The sequence below is a fragment of the Rhinolophus sinicus genome, linkage group LG05 (genome assembly GCF_036562045.2).
Source record: "Rhinolophus sinicus isolate RSC01 linkage group LG05, ASM3656204v1, whole genome shotgun sequence".
Taxonomy (NCBI): domain Eukaryota; kingdom Metazoa; phylum Chordata; class Mammalia; order Chiroptera; family Rhinolophidae; genus Rhinolophus; species Rhinolophus sinicus.
In genome coordinates, this window is record NC_133755.1 from 34,088,967 (window position 1) to 34,104,898 (window position 15,932).

General features: G+C 39.0%; 1 long non-coding RNA gene and 1 pseudogene across 1 annotated transcript in view; both read left to right on the forward strand.

The window, feature by feature from the left end:
- The window catches only part of LOC141571826 (uncharacterized), a 62,031-nt gene that overhangs the window by 34,789 nt on the left and 11,310 nt on the right, over nt 1-15,932 (forward strand). Inside the window, exon 2 of the long non-coding RNA XR_012496883.1 lies at nt 8,180-8,281. This is a non-coding gene — a long non-coding RNA (uncharacterized LOC141571826). The remainder of the gene's footprint in view (nt 1-8,179; nt 8,282-15,932) is intronic.
- LOC109438882 (HAUS augmin-like complex subunit 4) lies at nt 12,057-13,134 on the forward strand (annotated as a pseudogene).

Consider the following 15,932-nt stretch of genomic DNA (forward strand, 5'->3'; position numbering starts at 1 on the left):
TTAATTAACCCAAAGATAACAATAAGAGGCAGGAAAACTGTAAATAAATTAGAACATATGAGATGAATAGAAAAACTAGCAAATTGGTACATATATGTAATAAACTAAACGCTCCAATTAAAGTTAGATATTGTCAGACTGGATAAAATAGCAGGACCCAAAGATATAAAAGTGAAACACTTTAAATATAAAGACACAGATGGTTTAAAGGAAGGACTTTGAAAATGATATGCCATGTTAATAGCATAAGAAAGAAAAGGAGAGTTTCACATAAAGACTGTCATTTCAGAATCGTAAAGGAGTCAATTCAATGGAAAGACATAATTCTAAAGTTGTATGTAACTAAAAACAGGGATTCAAATTTTATAAAGCAAAACATTGACAGAACTAAAGGAAGAGATCAATCGATAATCATAGTTGGAAATTTTAATATTTTATTCTCTGTAAATGTTAGACAAAGTTGACAAAAGGATATGTAAGGAATTAGAGGATCTAGATAACACAGTCAACCCAGTGGGTCTAATTTACATTTACAGAATACTAAACCCAACAATTATAGAACACATGTTTAAAAAAACAACACTCAATATACTGAAGGGGGGGGGGGGAGAAACAACAACAGTAAGAGCCCAGTGGAAAAAATGACAATTAAGAGTAGTCTTGTTTTCTGGGAAATAACAGAGAGTGATGGAGCCTGTGTCAAACTGGAGAGCACACTTGTCTCAGGAGGGCAGCACCTACTGAGCTAGTGTTAGCTGTTGGTATAAGAAAACGGTGGTGACCACTATCTGTAGAGCTTGTGAATTTTCAAAAGAAACTAGAAATTAGGATTTGCATGTGAAATCTTCTAACTATTCATTTTTAAAATATTCATTCCATTTTTATAACCAATAGCAATGGGAAAAGTAGAATGTCTGAAGATCTGAGGGTCTCTATTCTTAGGTGCTCTGGTAAAGAAAATACTCAATGGAGGATAGGATTGAGTTTGGCTTTGAAGACCTAAACCCATAATTTTTCATATTTGTTGAATACTTTCTGTGCATCAGGTAATAACTTCAAGAACTACTTAAAACCTAGATATAGAAACTTTTGAGTCTTCGGAAAGTTAAGTAGCTTACACATAGAGGAGCTGGCATTCAAGCTCAGATTTGCATGGTTCTAGAACTCAAACTCTCAGCCACAACATTGTATTTCGCACCAGAATAGAAGTGGCTGTGGAATGAGAGAAGTCCAAGTTGAGGAAGCGGCACAAGTAAGGGGTGAAAGTTGCTACCCACACAAATCATGCCTCTTCTCCTATGTGTCATCTCCTCCACTTGCCACCCAGAGGAAGAGCAATGCTTTCATTGACCATGTCTGGACCTAGACCATCAGCACCTTTACTCTTTACAGAGAGAATATCCTCTGGGAATGTCATCATTTAGAACTTATCACCTTCTCTGCAAGCAAAGTTTATATTCCCGGCTGGCCTCCGTGAGCATAGTAATTTCAAGACAAGGAACTAATAATCAACTTAAGAACCTGTGAGTCCAGCGAAGTGAGATGTGTTATCTGTTCCCACATGTGATTAAAATCAGAATGAAAAGCTGCTCATGAGGCATAGTTAAACACAGACATAGAGACCCGTGGGGGAAAAGAAAGTACAGGGACACACAGAGGGCGGCTGAGTATGCTTCCCAATCAGCCTGCCTAACAGGGATGCTAAAGGATCTCTCACCCAGCCACCAGTGAGAGGGGCTTCCATTCCCATTACCTCCTGGGAAGCTCAGCTACCTCAGCAGCACCCTTATGTAGTTCAGGAATGAAGGCTCAAGGGCATAGAAGGACCCTAATAAAAATGGGTCCTTGCCCCTGGAGAGCTAATGGGCAGTTGTTATTCCAGAAGGCTCTAAGAAGGTAAACTGAGTTGAGTTGGAGCTGATTAGCATAACACACAGGGCAACAATCCATAGACACATGTGGATCATAAACTAACTCCAGCTGGTGAGGCCTCTTGGGTTCCCAAGCTACTCTGTGCATACTTTTCCTTCCTTAGTGTCACTTCCATTCTCTCCCATCACTTGCCCTGGTCACCTTTCCCTTCATTCCCACCAGCGAGTCCTACATGAGAAATACCAGGACCAAAGACAAAGCAAAACTAACCATGAAAATTTGTAAAATGTCACTAAATGGAAGACCATTCAGTGTGTTTGTTTAAGGCAGACTTACAATATTTTTTTAGTATATGTGCTGCCGAAGTGAGCACAACAATATTTTTTTAAATAATGGTAATTCATGGTAATTCAGTTGACATGCTCTCAGAACGTTCACAGCTAGTGGATGAGACTCACACTATTCAAACATTAGTGTCACACAGATATCTATCTATCTATCTATCTATCTATCTATCTATCTATCTATCTATCTATCTATCTACCTACCTACCTACCTACCTACCTACCTACCTACCTACCTATCTATCTATCTATCTATCTATCTATCTATCTATCTATCTATCTATCTATCTATCTATCTATCTACCTACCTACCTACTCACCCAGTGCTTTGAGATCACAGAGGAGGGTGTGATTGGTTTTGCCAGAAGCAAGTTGGGAGTGGGAGTAAGGGCGATTCACACATTTAAGTGGGAGGTTAGGGCCACACAGCTTGTGCCCTGCACAATGCCAAGAGCACCCTTCTTCAGCCTTGCACACCACCCAGTCGTGCAGTGCAACTCTGTCTGTCTGTAATCTCCACCCAAATCAAAACTATTTCAATGGTAGGACTCTGTATTCTCCACAGAGTTGAGCATGTTTTGACTTTTACACCTGTGAGGTGCTTTTACTTAGACCAGCCTCAACCTTGATAATTGGCAAGTACCTTCACAAGAGAGTTGCCCAACATCCTAGATTCAGCGAAGGATTAGAGTGCGCCTTGCAGATGTTCCACCCCATGGAGGCTCTGGCCCTTTGTTGCTCCATGACCCACCTGAATCCTGGCCCCTTCTTTTTGCCTCATTCCTGTTTCCCCTGTGGCCTTTCCTGCATATCCTTGCCCTATATTCCCCTGCCGACCTTCCGGCTCCCAAATTACTTTCCTTACTTTCAACCCAGATCCTGGACCCACCTCTTTCTAGTGTCAGCCCCCACTCCCGGACTAGCCTTAGTTCTTGACCTGAGTTTTCTGCTTTCATAAACTTTGGTATGAAATGATTGAGGTTTGGCTAATCAACATGATAGGTGTTTATGTGTGTTTATTCCTCAAGTGGTTGCTCTGACTCTCCTCACGTTTTTTGTAGAATAGGAGCTGGGCTTCATAGTCAGACAGCACTGGGTTTGAATCCCATTTAATAACTGTATGTCCTCAGGCAAGTTACTTAAACTCTCTGGGTTGTACTTCCCTCACACGTCAAATGGTTCCAATCATCATTCCTGCACTGCTTAGGTCTTAGAGCTCTTGTGAGTAGTTAATGAAACGATGCCCATAAGCTATTTAGCACAGTGACTAAAACACAGTAAATTTCCAATAAATGTTACTTATTGTACCAATTGCCACCCAGTCATGTATAATAGATGTTCAGTAAACTGTGTAAAAGCAACAGGGAAAATAGCCGAAAGAGCCAAAATAAGAACGCATGCACAAATATCCTTTGGAGCTGAAGTTATACTTATAAATCAAATGTATTCCATATTTCATGCTCAAAGCCACCTTTCCTGGGATGGAGAAGTTGTGTGGTGTACTGAGCAGGGTACTAAGAGGAACCAATTCGCATAGTTCTGATTCCCATTCAGTCAAAGGATAGAAAGCTCAAGCCTCAGTCATGCTAGCTGGCTGTGCAGGAATGAGATCCTGAATTTGTGAGCTCTGCCACCTTTGCATGAACAAATACAAAAAACAACTACATGATGCAGTGTGGAAATTAAGTATGATATGCTATATCAGTTCTAGGCACATTAGCGGAGATTGAAAATGGTTTCACACTTAGACATTTTCAGTGGATGATAAATGGGGTTAATGGATTGTGACTGAAATACTCCTGCCCTCTTAAATCTTCCAGGAAGCTTTTTAAACTGGTAAATACATATTCTTCATGATGGTTTGCAAAAATCGGCTGTAATTCAATTCTCAGCTACTTAGGACTGAGCAAAAATGCAAAACATCTGCTTGCAGAAACATCCAAGCCCTGGCACTTAAAAAAACAAAACAAAACAAAAAACAAACAAACAAACAAAAACTTCAAAAAGGATGCTTTAATCATTCAGCTTCCCAGTCTTTTGAAGTCTTGCATATTAGAGTTGGCCTGGCATTAGTCTTCTTTTGAGAGTAAAATTCAAGGTCAGTATTTCATTTTGCATGTTTATCTCAGGAAGCTTTGGAATGCTCAGGGCAGTTCTTTGAATTGACTTATGTAGGTGTCCACATATACAGGAAGCAGAAGTGGGACTTTGGGGCCATGGATCTTGTCATCTAGTTGGATGCAACGTCCCCCCACTTTGCCACACTTAGCCTTGAGGGAACCAAGCTCACTTGAGCCAAAGGAAGAACATGACAGAACAGCTCGGACTGTGACATTGTGTGCAGTTAGGCGGTGTTGCTTCCCTAACAGAACTCCGAAGTCTTGACAGAGGCATCCCTCGGAGAGAGAGCTGTGTGATTCAGTTGTTGCATTTAGGTGCTCAGTAGGTATCTGCTGTGCTGCTCTCTAGTGATAACGGCGCAGTAGAGGTGGCAAGAGCTCCATGGGTGTGGCATCTCCGAGGGACAGCTCAAACCCCAGGAAGAAAGAAAGCTCAGGCAGTTGCATTTTCTCAGAGCCGGTGAACTCCAGGCACTGAGGCACTGAACAGGAGAACAAAGGTGATGTCAAACATGGAGGACCATTCAAGCTAGGACTAGATAGGTGGGTCTTACTTCTTTAGTTTCTAAAATGTATCTGCTTTGAGGGGAAAAGGGCAGAGCCCCAGCTTCTTTTAACCCCTATCCTGGGTGTAGGAGAAGCTGTTCCACTGGAAGACTGACATAGCTGTGCTCCAGGGAGGAGCGCTGGAATTTGGGTAGAAAATCTAGGTTCAAGACACTAATAGCTAGATTTTTTTTTTCATTTTTCCTGTTTTGAGATTTTAATTACTTCTTTTGCAAAAAGGACTAGTGAAATCTACCTCAAAGGGCGATTTTCTATGTCAAATGAGATAGAAATAGTTTATAAACTTTAGAGTTCTACAGAAATGTTAATTGTCTCCATTAACGCTACCATTAATTCCTCAGGATGTAATCTGACAAGATGGCGTTTCCTTTTCCTTATAAGGATCTCAAGTCCTGAGACCTTTAACGTGTCTACAGATCCCTAGTCAATGGACTGGGGAAGCAAGTTCCCCTAACTTACATTTAAACCTTCCTTTGATGTAGCCCCCATAGCACCCACATATTAAGTTAAATACCATAAGTGAGTTAGTAATGGTGATGATGAATCAAACCTTGATTTGTTTTAGGTTTAACTCCTGAGGGATCTAGAAGAATGGATTCCTCAGTGAGGGAAGGACCAAGAACCAAGCGTTATAAACCAATGGTTCTCAATTTTTTCTTTCTTTTTTTAGAGACCTTCAACATTTCGACCAACCTGAGCAATTGACAGAGTTCCTAGCACTTTATTTGACCAAGAAAAGACATTAATACAAAACGAAACAGAAAACTATCATCTACTCTTATTCTCATTTCATAAAGGAAAGACCATGTTAGGAAGCTTTCTTCTAAAGTCAGAATGATGCAAGCACAGTCTTTTTTTTTTTTTTTTTTAATTGCATTTAGAAAAACATACTTAAAATCCTTCTCCTGTCCTAATAAAGTCAAAATGTTGTCAACATACCTGCATTTAGAAAATATCTATATGGATGTCTCTGAGCACAATATCTTGGGAGACCTCTCCCAAACCCAATTTATCTGTGCATTCTTCTCTCCTGTATCTAAGTAGCTGTTCCATCTTCAGAAGGCACAGGGATGAATGAGACTATAACATTCATATTCCCAGAAGCCAGTAACCCTTGTGATGGCACTTCCTGGAATGATTGATTTTTCATTGCACTGGGCACTTGACAGCCACACGTTTCCCTCTGTATGTCTTCCATCACAGACATAGAAAGCAAACTGCTCAGGATAATGGAATAAAGTACCACATTAGGATCTGTAAGCATATGTGCATTTATTCATAACAATGCTGAAAAGAATGTAAGGCATTTAAATCAATTGCACAATGTATTCAGTGTGTAATTTAATTAGCACTTATGGAAGGCACCATAAGAGCTCCTATTACACTGTTTCCATTACAAATAATTACAAAAAAAAAAGTACTGGTGGAGTAGGGCTGGTGTTCTCTTTGTGATTACAGGAGGGCAATTTGTTTAAAAGCCTCACTGACGTCATGTATGCAATAGCTATTTGTCATTTTAGCAAAATGCGATGGATAGATCTTTGCCAAAAGAAATAGCGTTTGTCAACGTAGCACTTCACATTATTTAAGTATACATAATGAATCCAATAGAGTTAGATAATCACTATCTACTTAAATTTTCTGATTTTAAAATCAAACAGAAGTTTTGAGAAAAATGAGGGGGAATAGTAACCTCCGCATTTGTACTGATAACAATAACTACCACCATTTACCGAATGCCTACTGGTTGCTGGGTAGGGAACTAGATTTAACACATGCAGTGCCTCTAGCTCTTGCAAATAATACTCATTCTTACAAATAATCTCCATTTTACTCAGGAGGAAGCTGAAACTCAGCCAGTTCCTTATGTAAATTGTGCAAGGTCAAGTTAGAGGCATCAGAGGTAAAGTTGTATCTGAACGCCCATATTATTTCCAGTACAAGACATAGTTTTTACTAAGGTGTAATGCTTTCGTGTAAACAATAGGTGAACATTCACGCTGAACTCATTTCCTTTTAAGATGAGCCAATGGAGGCTGAATATATGCTGCTATGGGCAGATGATCCCATAACCAGTTAAGTGAATTCAGACCGCCTCAATTGTTTTCAACTTTCATTACAAATATTTCTGACTATCTTAGTGAAAGAAAATGAAAATGGATTTCTTCCTAAATATTTTTCATGAAAAGAATGAAAGACTTTTTTTTCTTCTTCCATAATCAGAGACCAAGGCATAATCAAAAGACCTCTTGAGCACTTAAAAGATAACATTACATGGGGATTCTCGTTTGTGAAGAAAAACGCTGAGCTTGAGACAGTTAGTATGGGACATTGGTTACTTCCTCTTTCTCCTTTCACATATTTTTGATGATGTCCCCCCAGCATAGCAGGACTCACCTCTCAATCCATTTCTTCTGAGGAAGTACTAATTCATTGGGTTAACACAACCGATGAGTTTTGTAAACTGGTACTTTAAGCTCTTTAACAGTGGATAGCTTTAAACAATCAATTGAAATTGCTGATCAGTAGAAGACCACATCTCAAAAGCAATCATAAGAATGTTAACTACACCCAGAGCTTGCTTCTTTCTATGACTCTAAAAACATGTTGTTGGAAAGTGGTGCATTCCTAATGTATTTAATTGTGACTATATTTTCCACAGGAATAGGACTTTACCTGAAACTCTATTATTGTAAAAAAAAAATATATATATATATATATATATATATATATATATATATATATATGAATAGATCAATGTTTTTTCAAACTGGTATAAACTAAATAAAAGCATCTTGGAATAATTTCTCTTCTTCTCTAGGAAATCACAATGCATATTAGCTTTATAAAGGCTCTGAGAGGTTCTGCAATAAAGAAATCAGTTTACATTTATTTAACTGAGCAATTGCAATTTGAAAATACTATTTCCCAGCACTTTTATGAATATCCGGCAGAAGAGTTATCAGAAAGTCAGAGGTGCTATCCAGGTAAGGCCTTCTGGCTGCAGCTGTCATCACCTTCAGTGTTTGCTTCTGCCACAGAGAGCCTTGCTGGATGGCATACCCTTTCCAGTTGTCAGGAGGTAAGTGGACCCACAGCCAGTGGCTTACTGAGGCAGGTGTATAAAGGCCTAGCTATCTGGGCCAAACGTAAGATACTTTGACTAGCTATATATGCTCCAAAGCTCCCATGGGGTTAAATGAGATGTTGCTGGGCCTGAATAGCCATTTCACTTTTCCTCTGCTTAATTCTGCTTCCTGTCCTTTTCTCCCACAGGCTTGATCCCAATAAATACCATGAACACCACACTCCATCTCAGAACTCTTTCCAGAGGTCTTCATTTGTGAACTTGTTGCCAGGAGTGCCCCAAGAAAACAGGTAATGATGTAAGATTTTAGAGCTAGATAACAGCTGCTAGATGGTAGCAGCAGGCAATGGAGACCCCATTACTGGTTGTATGGGAAGCACAGAGCAGGTTACTGGCAACAGATGGCAGTCAAATTGTGCAAATTCTCACTGGTGGTGAATTGGGAGGTTGAACTGGTGGTAAAGAATGCAACAGCTGCTATGATTTATCAGGTGTTTGAGAAATCCAGAGGCAATAGTATCTATATGGATGATGGGATGGCATGGCTATTGCTAAGCACCACCGGCACCCCTAACAAAGGATAACAAAAGGCTGTAGTTTGTTCTCAGGCAATTAAAGCCAATTTTGAAAGTCAGAGGGACTTCCTGGTAGCTTATGAAGATGCTCTCATCTTGTGGAGAGGGAGAGAAGGGAAAGTTGAGGACCAGGCCTCGGACTCAATAGTCACAGTAGCCGAGCTCCAGAGGAGGTTAAGTGTTCAGCCAATGTAAGTGTATTACTCCAAGGCCAGGACACTGGTTGAGAAATAGATGAGTGATGAATATCCCTCCACTAGGCTAATTGAGCCATATGAACAAGACATGGTTAGCACACCGGAGGCTTTGGTAAAACACATGAGCCCTAGAAGATAGGAGATAGAAGATAGATGTGAAGATTCAGGGGCCTGTCATATCAGTAACATTTTTAGTTATCTAGTGCTCAGGGGTGTTTTGAGACATCTGATATAATTACAAGATAAGTTATAGGATACTAAATGATCATGCATCTTTCACAGATACTGATCCCTAATTAACACCCTGAACTCCAAACTCTAAGCATCTGCTTCAGGAAACACTATCCATACAAATATATATATATATATATATATATATATATATATATTTTTTTTTTTTTTTTTTTTTTTTCCCCATAAGACACTGATTTGGGAAAAGTTGTACTAGAATGAATTACACTCTTGTCAGTTATTAGTCTTTTAAAGATAAGAAGTATCTTAAAAATTATGACCACCATCTTTCTATCTTAAACCTTTTCATTTCATTTCATTTTCTTTGAATTGTTGCACGATCATTAATTGAGTGTATGTGGATTAAAGCAAGCAGCAAGAAAACATGAAACACCTTCATGCTGGGCAGTACTATACCTGGAAACTATAATGGACATTGTGGCAGTGCAGAACGCCATATTGACTACAGTGGCTTAGAATCCTATTGAGAAGCAAGAAATATATGGAAAAAAAACATTCAAAAAAAAGATTAGAAATCAGTTCACCTTATAGTAGTCATAAAGCAGTACATGATTAACTTCTCAGTGAGGGAGTACAGGTAATATCTGCTCTAGGAGCTAGAGTCATAGAAGGGAGGACATAGTCAAGATACTAGCAAAATATAAAAAGTAACAAAAGATAATCTCAGAGGAGCGTTTTGGGGATATTTAGAGAGAATGGGATTTGAATTGAATTGGCCCCTCGCTTTCACATATACCTGCTTCTGTACAAAATCAAAATGTACAAAAACAGTATTTGAAAAATGTGTTTGGGAGGCACAGTGCTGCGTTGCACGGATTGAAATTGGTATGGACTGAATTGTTTCCCCTCAGAATTCATATGCTGAAGTGCCAACCCCGAAGTGAGTGTGTTTGGAGATAAGGCTTTTAGCGGGTAATTAAGATTAAATGAAGTCATTGGGGGGGGGAGGGTCCTGATCCCCTAGGATTGATGGCCAAAGAAGAAGGGGGAGGAGGAAGAGGGAGGAGGAGGAGGGAGGAGGAAGAGAGGGGGAGGGAGAGGGGCAAGAGAGGTCTCTCTTTCTCTCGCGTACATATGCCAAGGAAAGGCCATGTGAATACATTGAGAAAGCAGCCATCTGCAAGCCAGGAAGCGAGCTCTCACCAAAAAACCAAATCTGCCTGCACCTTGATCTGGGACTTCCCAGCATCCAGAACTGTGAGAAAATAAATTTCTGTTGTTTAAGCCACACAGTCTATGGTACCTCGTTATGGCAGCCTGAGCTGATTCAGACAGAAGTTATCTTAAAAGGAGAGGCAGCCTCTTCCCTGTCAGAATTTACATTCTGCCAGAAACAGAAAACACTGGCAAGACCCATGTCAAGAAGGAAAAGATTCCAAACGCAAGTGCTGTGTATGAGCAGGAGAGGAGGAAGATAAAATACACACATATGTCCCACTTTCTTTCAGTGTGACATACCAAGTTTACTTGATTATGAGATATTTATAATTTTACCATCCAGCAAGAACAAAATAAGCATGTTGAGTGAGAGACGTAAGGAAAGGAAAATGTTCTTTGAGCAGGAGCAAAAACCCTACAGAGACTGTCCAAAGTTTGAGGGGGGAGGGTGGTAAAGGGTGAAAATTGGTGATACAACGTTTTTATTTAAATAAGACAGAGCAAGTAAAATGAACAGAAGCCACTGCACCTAAATACAGAGCTTCATTAACATAGAAACAAGAACAATTTCATGTTCAAGAAATGTCAGTTTTCTATAAATACGGAGGTTCAGTCATTACCACCGAAATTATTCATCATGCTATGATTTAAAACAAGACAGATATACAGGGCCAGCATTAGGACTCCAATCCCCAAAGAAGCCTTTCATGTATTTTTCAAAACTGGCTTTGTCCATATAAAAATAGAAGCTTGCTGAGTATGCGATAAGGTCAGAAAATAAAGAAATGAACTCATTTCTTTCTCAAGTCAGGTGAGCAAGGACTAGTTATTATAAACATTTGGGACATTTAACTGACTTGCACGAATTCCCATTTCCTTAATTATTTTAAATTTATAATTTGGCAATGGAAGAATATTAGCACCTGAGTTCTCATTCTAGTTGTTTCTATCCTCCCACTTTCCCTCTCCTTCAGCCACTTCTCTTTCCTTTCTGTTCTTTACCTACCTACATTATGTCCTGTGTTCAAATCCAGCCTGAGACTCTCGCTTCTTCCATCATGTCTTTTCTTAGGACTCGCTTTTAGGATTTTCTGGGGATAGTGAGTGAGTGTGTGTGTGTGTAGAGACCAGCTAGCACTGTTACTTTAAATACAGTTCTTTAATAAATAGCTCTGATGGATTGTTGCAGGAACCTATTTTATTTTGTTTGTTCTTTTTTTCCTCCTTTTGTCTTGTTGCATGTATTCACTTTGAGCTTGATATTTCTCGTGTCTGTGATTATCTCCTGCTCATGCTTTATACTGTGGTTTACCTTGTTTCATCAGGCCCAATCCTTCTGCTTTTTATGTTTCAGGATTCTCTTACAATGTTTTAGATGTTTTTTTGTTTTGTTTGTTTTTCTCATTTGTATGGACCCAGTCTTTTACTGTTGTTGTTCAGCTGAATTTATTGAATATAATTCTAAATGTTCAGCACATATAAAAATTCAAATTCACATTCAAACGAAAGTCCAGCAACCATATCAAATCACACAAATTGAAGAATGTGTGGTTGTTTTGAATATCAGTCTTCCATAATGAACTGTTTTGAATTTAACAAATGCACTATAACTTTCTGTATTATGTATATATAACTTATTTTTTGGCAAATGAAATCTTGAGTAAAGCATAAAGATTCCATATCAGAAGTTAACTCACCTCCCCACCCCCGCCCCCACCCCTATAACATGCGTGATTGAGAAGTTGCAGAGCCAGCAGAGGGGTGGTCGCTGGTGTTGATGCTGACAGCCAGCCTGCCCCAGCCAGCCAGCCCCAGCCTGCCCCACAGAACCTCTGGAGCTCAGCGGCCCCAAGGTGCGCAGATAAGAATCTCAAGAAAACCAAATGGCATTTGATTTCTGCTCACCTGCAGAAGGGATGGAAATATTCCACCAAGCCAACAGCTTCCTCCTTGTACTCTGAGTGAAGCGGACCTGTTACAGAACCCACAGTTCAGCAGATGGCTGCTGAGTCTCTCAGAACACATGGAGGAGAGTGGCTTACACGTCTGCCTGGCAAAGGAACAGGTTCAGGCCTGGAAGGAAGTTCGAGTGCCTAAGACAACATGGCTGAGGTCTGAGATTTTACAGGGAGCCATTCAAGAGCTGCTTGTGGACTACCATGTGAAGACACAAAACAAAAACTTAACTTCTGAAGATAAAAACTTTTATGAGACCCTTGAACCGTGGTTACTCATAACAACTGATCCAGCTCTTAGGTACTAGCCAGGCAACATACCTCCACTGCAAGAACTGGAGAAAGCAGACCTTCTGGAGCTCATGACAACCTCAGAGGATTTTGTGTGGATGAGAGCTCCACTCCCACTACAAGTGGAACAGCAGCTCAAGAAGAAATGTTTGACTCTGTTCTGTTCTCATGACCCCAATTGGGATTCAGAAACTCTGAAGGCAGCAAAGGTGCTTAAACTGGCAGAGGTCCTGGTGGGTGCCAAGCAGCAGTGTCAGGATGCCAAGATCTAGCAGTAGGAGCAGATGGTGCTGTTGCAGAAGAAGAGCGTTACCGACTCCCAGGTCCTTCTCTGCTGCCTGCTCTTGGTACATTGGCTTCTGCAGGACCACTGGCTGAAGGCTCAGTCTGAGCTAGAACTGCATCAATGCCCAGTACTTGGAGATCAAGTGCAAAGCCATGATCCTTAAGCTGAGGGTGGAGGAGCTAAAGATTTTGCCTGCCACTTACACTGCTGAGAAAAGGAAGTTCACCGTCTCATTGGGACCCTCTGGAGGGGGCCATTCTCCTACAAGAACAGGACGTGGAGACATTTCAACAGGTCCTAAACACCTGTGAGGTCCTTGGGTTGGAGTTTGACAGGCTGGTAAAAGAGTACACCCGACAGACCCACCGGAAGCAGGCAACTGAGAACAAGCGTTGGGCACTCCAGGAGTTCTACAAGGCATGCTGCTGAGTGTTGGTGGGGCCAGGAGGCCCCGCTTCTGCCTAGTCACTGCCTCCTTCTCTTCCTGGTAAAAGGGCCACATCCACCTGGGGCCATCTTCACTCAAGCGAGAGTGGGGACACTTGCTAGAAACACTGTATTCTTTTAGGGACCCTCCTGGTTTCTCTTGTTTACAATGACTCTCTTCTGGAAAATGTAGCCAATTTATATAATTTTATGTACAGCTATTTTTCAGTGTTGCCTTGTGTTGTATTTGATTATCTCCTGAATAAAGTGATAATATTGTTTCTTAAACAAACAAAAAAAAAAAACATAAACAAAAAAACTCAAATTTTACTTTTAAAATTAGATTTAGCTATGTAGATATTTTTTTGACCCAGTCTTTATCTTGATCTAATCTTGAAATATATACCCTGATGATTTATTTTCCTTACTTTATTGACCAGAAAAATGTAAATGGGAAATTGATGCGTCTTTCTATCCACTAAAAAGTTAATATCTGGGAATATTGGAAAAGTAGCAACAAGGAGGCAACTTTTGAATCTTTTTTTGTGCAGAATTAGATCTTGGCCAGAACATAAAGCTACATGGAGCTTCAGGTTGTTCATGACTGGATTAAGATGTTTCCACTCCTAGAGGCATTTGCATTTTAATAGAGATCTTATAGCACAAAAGCCTTTAAGACCAAAAAAAATAAAAAATAAAAAAATTAATCTCTAAAAGTAAAATGTGAGATACTATGGGAGTTCTTGGGGCAAAGAAGAGTGGAATTTTTAAATAGCAGTCCTTCCTACAACCTTTAAATTATATCATACCTATCGTAAGACAAGCTTTAACAGGGAAAAACAAGAATTATATAACCCCATTATTTCTCATCGGAAGTAAAATGTATTTTAAACAGTAAAAAATATCAAAGGACTGTCAAAGCATATCAAATCATTTATATATTTTGAAAAACATACTCCATGGCTCTTTTTATTTTGATGTAGGTCACTATGAAATGTTACTTTGAACTAATTTCCTAGTCTAGATAATCTTTCTCCTAATCTCTAACAAACAGTTTATTTATATTTGTGTGAAGTATACAATATTTAATGACATCCATACATGAATATGGATATAGTGCCTGGTACAGTATCAGATATTTTTGGAGTAATTGGTTATATTGATGACGGTGAATTTTCCTGAGTTGGTCAAACTGCCAAAATTGCAGATACCCATGAAGGAAATTGAGATGATGATTCAAAAATATATAATGAAAATAGACCTCCCCATCTGAGACACAATGGATGAGATAAATGACATAGCTGGGTAATTATAGACCCTAGTTATCTGATAGTTTTTCTTTACTCTTTTACCATGCCATGCATAAGAGTAATAAATCTTGCCTTCCTTGTCCTCAGTTTCTTGTACATTCTGCTCCTGAAACTACAGTTATGTGTAGAAGTTAGCAAGTCAATAGAAAGGGTGAACAACACCCTTACATCGTAGAACTGATTGAGTTATAGAAAATAAGCTCCTTCCCTATTCCTATTTTGCTTAAAGAAATAAAATAAGAGAAAAAGTTGATATATATATATATATATATATATATATATATATATATATATATATATGCAAGGAATAAGATTTAAGACTAGAATAGAAATAAGAATTCTACCTGCTGCCAGGGGAAACCTAAAATGAACTTTGACCTCCCCAACACAAGAACAATTGCTTAGTGATAACATGGATATGCTGTTTTGCAAATGAGGTTACATTTTCATTTTATTTAGGCAACATAGTCGTCTTTACATAAAAGGTAGATGAAAACTGGAGAAAGAGGTGTTTAGTTCTCATTGTATAACAAATATTGACTAGAGTATTTCAATGACCCATTTATTAGGAAAAAAAGGAACATATGAAAAGCCGTGTACCCTTATCAGGGTAATCACTTTGTAAGATATATACATGTCTTTTTATGCACCTGAAACTAATACAATATTTTCAACTGGAATTGGAAAAAAAAAAAAAGTCATGTACCCTCAAGCATTTAAAAAGACAAAAATTCTGGTATTGTAGGCAATCTGCTCTGCATTCTTGGAGTCCTGATCATACCACTTATACATTTATATTGGTAAGATCAATAAGTGACTTCACTCCATCTAGTAGCCATGCCTTAGAAAAGTATCCTTTCCATGAATGAATGAAATATTTTTGACAACACAGCTAAATACAAGGTTTTAGGACTGTCATTCCTTTTAGCTTAGAAGAATTGTTATCTATTTAGTTCTTTTTTTTTTTTTTAATTGCAAGAAACATTATCCCAGACTCCACTGGAAATAACAGATGTCACAGACAAGAGGAAATTCTAAGTCGTATGTCACAGAACGAACAGGTGTGCACTCATGGGGGGGAAAAATCTTGTTTTCATGCAATTATCTTTTTTAATGAAAATAAATGAAGGAGAAAAACTCACAAGACTATATCACCATCAGTATATTCTCTCTTTTCCCCTCCCAAACAGTTTTCCCTGAAACTAAAGCAGCTCTTTAACCTCCTCAATTTTTGAATCATCTATGTAAGTACTCATCAAGATAAGTACTGAAATGTGAAAAGAATCTTACTGATTGGGTTTCAAAAGCAGCCATTCAACCTCATAAGAGTAACTTTTTTTAATTAAGAACTGAACAGTAGGTAGATTACAAGAAGATGGTAGAACAGATAAAAGAAGCAATAGAAATGCAAGGAGAATCTTAGGTAATAGATGTGAGAAGGCATTCTAAAATACAGTGGCCCCAAATGTACTTCATGCTACAATTCAAGAG